Here is a 7,021-nt window from a genome sequence, read left to right on the forward strand (position 1 = left end):
GAACTCACAGCCTGTCCTGTCATGGCCAAGGAGGCCATTCATGTACTCTCTGCCTGTCCTGTCATGGCCATGGAGGCCTTTCATTAACTCACAGTTTGTCCTGTCACGGCCAAGGAGGCCATTCATGAATTCTCAATCTGCTCTGTTGTGGCTATAGAGGCTGCTCAAGAACTCTCTGCCTGTTCTATCATGGTCAAGTGGTCTGTCCATGTCTCTACTCCGCCATGGCTCCCTGCCCTCCCGGCTCTGCCACTGCTCCATGGGCCAGATCCTCATTTGCTCCACTGTCTGCCACTGCTTCATGGCCCAGGTCTGCCATTGCTCCACAGTTCAGGTCTGTCTCTGCTCCACGACCCAGGTCCGCCATTGCTCCACGGTCCAGGCCCACCTCTCCACCACAGTCCAGACCTGCCATTACTTCACATCCAGGTCCACCATGTGTCCACTACCCAGGTCTGTCATTGACCCATTATCCAGATCATGTTGCCCTTCACGGGCCTGGCCCTCCATCCCTCCCCCTGTTCTGCTTCTGCTCTGCCACCCTCCTGGACTCTTTGGGTTTTGTTTATGTTATAGAGTGGGTGTTTCACTAGGGCATCAGGTGCCGCACTTAGAGGGGGTGGGGGGTATGTAATGTCTGTTTTGGGGTTTGTTTCATGTTCTTGTTTTCATATCTTTTATTTTGTAATTTGATTCATGCTGTTGGTGCCATGCTTCCCTTGCCCTCATGTATTTCTGCCTTGTGTATTTGTCATGTTGTGATTGGTTGTCTTAGTCATGTGTCTTGTCTCTCATATTGGTTCTTTTCATGTGACCTGTATTGTTTGATATAAATAGCCCTCATGTTGCCTTTGTTCTTTGTCGAGTATTGATGTTGTAACTCTGCTGTCGGTGAGTCTGTTTATGCCAAGTCTGTTCATGCCAAGTCAAGTCTGATCAAGTCAAGTCAAGTCTTTTTGGATTATGTTTTGTCTTTGTTACAAATAAACTGCACTTGGGTTCTCACTTCAACTCGCCTTCAGTGGACATTTGTTACACAAATCCAGGTAACCAAAACTTGCAAGGCTAGGCCTATATTTTTGGATAGAGTGACGGAAGTATCTTAATTTGTGTTATAGGTTTGGAACGACATGAGTGTGAATAAATTATAATAATTATAATTTTTGGGTGAACTGTAACTTTGATTTTAATTCTGGCTGCAACTGGGATCCACTGGAGTGAAATCAGAATAGGGTTCACGTGAAATGTTGATTTTGCATTGTTTAACCTAAATAAACATTTTGAAATAAAAATTAGGACTTCTAAATTATTTAAATTAAACTTCCAATAAAAAGTACTGATTAAGTATTAATTTTGATTATTGTAAGTAGGGGTGGGCGATATGCCAGTAGACACGATTAACTGGTAGAAATTTGTCAACTGGTTGAGATTTTGGACTATGGTCTCTATTGCGGTTACACGCCCACATGACATTGATGTGGTCATGAAAATGTGTATCGTTTGCATGCGTTTAAGCATTGCGGTTTAAAAAAAGTGATTTTAAGCCATTGAAACGCAGTCAGCAGCAAAAGAGAACTAACTTCGCTAGGCCTATATGTACGCGCTGTCTGAGAGACTTTCACACACTTGTCAAAATGTCCATCTTTGAAAGTATTCTCGTAAACACAGTAATTTGGGTCTTAAGTGAAAGCAAACAGCTGAGAAAGAAAGCACACATGTGCAACAGTTTATTGGATCCGGGCAGCTCTTAAAGTGACAGCAGTCTAATATTCCTGCTGTCATGCATGTTAATCAAACAACAAAAGAGAGAAATCTCCCACTGCTCTTGACTAAATCACTTTTGTAACTTTAATAAGAAGAAATATATATTTAACTTACACAGTGAAGAATATGCAGTGTTTTTGTTCCTTTGATTACTTTATACAATGTAGCATTTCTTATTTGTTTTACTGTAGTTTTTATTTTTGTCTTATTGCTTGTAATTAGTTTCTTATTCTTATTTAATCGCTGATGGTTTATTTGGCCTATTAGTTTTTTGTGATATTGACACTGGTGACAAGAATTATGAAATTTCTATGGTATCCAAAACCTTTATATCATAAAGACCTTATTTAAAGCAAAAATAACTATTTTGTGATATATCATTTTTTAAGTTCTATTTACGGGCTTTTTGTGCCTTTTAATTTTGAGAGGACAGGAAAATATTTGGTGTAGAGAGGTGAGCAGGATCAGCAAAGGATATTGAGGTGGGAATCGAACTGGGGTCACTGTGACTGCAGTTACGCAATATTTCGACGCACTAACCATGAGGCTATCGGCGCCTACTTGTGATATATCATTACCGTGAAATAAAATTACTCATATCGTGATATAAGATTTTGGTCATATCGCCCACCCCCAGTTGGAAGGATAAGTTAGCTAGTCATTTTTGCTACCCTGAAACCCTGAAAAGATGATCAGTACGCTGATGTGGCACAAAGTGGTGATAAGCAGGATCAGCAAAGGATATTGAGGTGGGAATCGAACTGGGGTCACTGTGAGTGCAGTTACGCAATATTTCGACGCACTAACCATGAGGCTATCGGCGCCTACTTGTGATATATCATTACCGTGAAATAAAATTACTCATATCGTGATATAAGATTTTGGTCATATCGCCCACCCCCAGTTGGAAGGATAAGTTAGCTAGTCATTTTTGCTACCCTGAAACCCTGAAAAGATGATCAGTACGCTGATGTGGCACAAAGTGGTGATTCGGTTACCCTTACACAGCCCTGAACAAAAAGAACAATGAATCAAACTCACAAACACGCAAACCCTCTGGCCTTCAGTCCTTCTTGTGGCAGAGCGCCACCTTCTCAGATCTCCCCTTTATATTCACCAGTCTGAAACATCTGCCAGCTCACCTGTGCAGCTCGATCACAATTGTGAGACTGTGACGGCGGAAACGTGAGATAGGGGTTCAGTGTTTAGGTAATGCTGTCTAGGCTCTTAAGGTATCAGGGCTGTTTGACTTGCATTCAGCTTTCTTTCATCATGCTGACATTATGAAAATCAGGGCTTGCAGTGCTAAACATCAGTAATGTGTTTTTCTTTACAGGCTGAAATGACGAATACAAAAAGAAGGGACTTTCCCATGATGCGCCAAGCTTTCAAATCCTAGTAACACATGTGGCATCTAGGCTGCGCTTGCAGATTAAGAAGAAATTGGACTTATAAAGATTAAGTGTTTTCAGGCCAATGTGGATGCACATCTGTGTATCATTACAGGAGGAAAGAAAAGGAAAAATATCGAGCAGTGAAAGAGACTTTGGACTCTTCAATAGGATACAATAAAATATTGTTTAGGCAGGTCAATGCTTAAGGCTTTGCAGTGTTTGACAGTGATGGATAGAGATATTGACACTGCATTGATTTTGCAGTCAGAGTCAGTGAATGATTTATTTGTTGAATTTCAGTAGTTTGTTCAGATGCTGGAGAGTTTTTCTGTCATGTAAAGTGTTAAATGATACTCAGCTACTTCATAGGGAGCCGGCCATGTTTTATTAAAAGCAGACATTGCATCCAAGCTACGCTAGTCTTGACATTTAACAATTTAATTTTCTGGGGTAAACACATGCAGTTAGTTAATGTGCAGATTTACAGGAGCCAAACGATGATTTCATTCAGGATAGGGAACATCCGTTTGGCTGTATGTGGTTTAAAAACTCCAGGACTGTCATAAAGGCTAAAACTCATTTTGATATTTTTTTGGGAGCATATAAAAAATGTCAAGGTGATACAACTGTTATTATACCATAATGAAAAGAAAAAAAAACTAATTAAAAGAGGAAAATTTCTAATAATGTGGTGTGACCCCTGCAGATCCTCATGACTGTGTGTCAAGGTCCGTTCAAGTTGTAAATGTCAAGTGGTGCAACCCTCCAAAAACACTAATGATACTGATGAATTTAATTTAAAAAAAATTACATTTCTATTAAAAATGTTCTTTCTACTTAAGAAAACATTTATGTTTAATTCAGTGTTATTTTTAGTTATTTGTGAGATGTACTATTTACGAGTGAAGATTGTTTCTACATCAATTTTTATTCGTTTTCATTTAAGTATAAAAATTATAAAAGTATAATTAAGTATAAAAGCACAGCTATCATGTGCAATGCTTTGTGGGAGTGGATGATTCGTGTTTCTGTAGTAAATGCACCTTGTCTGATTGGTCCATTTCTCTTTAGGATTATGAGTATTGTAGTTCTACTCTAATTTGGCAAGAAGACCATTTTTACATCTTGGAAGATTTATACTGTATATTACTGCTACAAATTAATTGTTAATAAATCTTTCTGTGAAGAACCTGAATGAAGCCTTTCAGAGAGTTACGGTAAAACACTTGTATAGTAGGAATCATATCTTATCATTCTATTCAGTCTGTGACTCCACTAAATGCTTTAGCAGGAATCTGTGAAATAATTCAATTCAATGGAGACGACCTCACTCAACCTCACTGAGATGACGAAACAGGTACTTTTCATACCGATTTTGATCCTAGATGTAATTTAGTGAGCTAATCAGACTCAACATACCACTGTCCCTTTATTTAGGTGAAAGCCATCTGGTGGATAAATCTATGGGCTTTTCTCTGTATAGGAAAATCCCTGTTACAGAAACAAGACTAAGCAAACACTCCCTCAGAGCATGATGAAACACAATATTAAGATTAGGAGAATTATATGCCAATTTTTCCACTTTTTTTTTTTTGTTTCCACCCATTTATGCCCAGTGCTGCCCATGCGTCTGGCCTTTATTGCTGGGCAATGTGATGATAAACTATTGTAAACCCACCTGACAACAGCCAAACTGTTCCAATTTGAGAAATATAAAGTTCAGCAGACGTTAGCCATCTGGTGGATGAATTCTACTTTTTCCACAAAACTAGGAGGAAACTGCAGCATTCTTGGATTAAAGTTAAGCAAAAGTTCATTTAAAAGTTAATTGAAGGCAGCACTGTATTTTCTACAGTTAAAAGCACTTCGTTTTAACTCTAGTCAAGTGAGTAGTACTTTTAAAAGATATGTGTAAATCATGCTCTATCTAACCAGACTGTGTTGGCACATTGGCTGTTTTTATTTTTTACTTCACAGAGGCTGTTTTTTGAGTTTGTTTTCCAGTAGAGTTGAGTGAGTTTAAAGCGTTTGGGAATTGACCGGAAGTGTATCCAAGTAACCAAATTGCTCCCTTGTGTAGGGCAGGAGCCACTGTCCAGTCAAGTTTGAAGTTAGCAGTAGGATATTACCAAATTTGCATGATGAAGAAAATAAATAGGAACGCTCTAAATCTAATCTCTAATCAGTAGAAAGAGTCAACAGTTTGCATTGTACAAAGGAAGTTTCGACAGTAAAAGAATTTACAACAGTTATTTTGATTAGCACAGCGGGTGATAGACCTCAGCCTTAGGGTGATATTTACCACTTTAACATGATGGATGCAATGCGGCATTACCTGTTCTCAGGGTGTAGACAGAAAACGGTCTGCTTTACTCCATTTATGTTTCACTATGATGTCAGGGTGAAACTTCACAGCAACTGACTCTCATTCAGAGACCATGTGTGTACAATTATTACACTTCCTCTGCTTATATACAGTGGCCCCAAAAAGTATCTGGACACACTTTAAATGTATGAATTTAATTGCATTTGATAACAAAATTGGCAAAGTGGTAGAATATTAAGTGGCATTTGCAAATTATGTTAAACCATTCACTTTTCTGAAAATTAGTTAAATGGTCATATTTTTAGTAGATGTATGTTTGAGAGAATGTTACCAGAACAACCTTCATTATTATATTTAATTCCTTTTTATCCGTGTTTGTCACTGCCTGACATTTGAATATATATTTCATAACAAAATTTTAACACGCCTACAATATTTCAACTAGATGACAGCATTCAGTGATATTGTATAAAAGGCGTTTACGTGAATTGTGTTGCACTTTGATGGGTAAGTCATTAGCTTTAAAAGGTGATTCTTTTCTGGCATTGAATGATGAAGGGGGTGTAAGACAAACATGCCACGGGCTCAGTGAGAAGATTTAAAAGAGTACGAGTTTGACAGTCAGCTGTAAACACGTTGAATACGAATGTAGAGTTATCACGGCATCGTAAATCTTCTATTCTACGTCTTTGATTTGTTTGCGGAGGTTATCCTCTCGTCTGTTTGCGTTGGGCTCGCACAGTCACACTCTTTTTGTCTCCGAAAATGCTTAGAAGAGAAAATGTGCTCTAAATTGTATTTACAAAGAGAGTGTCATGTTAAAGGAGTCATATGATGCTTTTTTAAAAGATCATTATTTGGTGTATTTGGTGTAACAGAATATGTTGACATGCTTTAATGTTCAAAAAACACATTATTTTTCAAATACTGTACATTATTGTAGGTCCTCTATGCCCCGCCTCTCTCAAACGCTTCGTTTTCTACAAAGTCCCTCCTTCCGACAAGCGCAGTCTGCTCTGATTGGCCAGCTGACCCAGTGCATTGTGATTGGCCGAACACCGCAAGCACTCGTCGGAAATGTAACGCCCCTTACCATAATCGCGAGCTTCAGCTTTCAAAATAAATGTAAAGACAGTAAATGTCACATTTGGGCCGCATTATGCAAATATTCCCACATAGTGACCTAGATATGTGGGGGCGTGTTAGAACGAGCCGTTTTAGGGGGGCGTGGCAGAGTCTTAACTTTGATAAAGAATATCTCTTTGGGTTTGAGACTTTAGTCTTTGCAACTTCAGGGATCTTATCTATGCACAATCAGTTTGTAACACTCCAAAGTGAAAGAAAAACTTGAAATCGCATCATATGACCCTTTTAAAACATGAAAATACACTCCTTAGATTTGCTGTCGGGCGGCATCATGAAAGACTGGGACCCAGGGTGCCTATCACACATTGGTCAGGCTGAATTGTGGGTGTTTGAAGCAGACAGCCCACCCTGTCCCATTGCTAACACATCACAGGACACATTTCCAGCTGTT

Source organism: Sinocyclocheilus grahami, unplaced genomic scaffold, assembly GCF_001515645.1.
Source record: "Sinocyclocheilus grahami isolate Dianchi unplaced genomic scaffold, SAMN03320097.WGS_v1.1 scaffold189.1, whole genome shotgun sequence".
Taxonomy (NCBI): domain Eukaryota; kingdom Metazoa; phylum Chordata; class Actinopteri; order Cypriniformes; family Cyprinidae; genus Sinocyclocheilus; species Sinocyclocheilus grahami.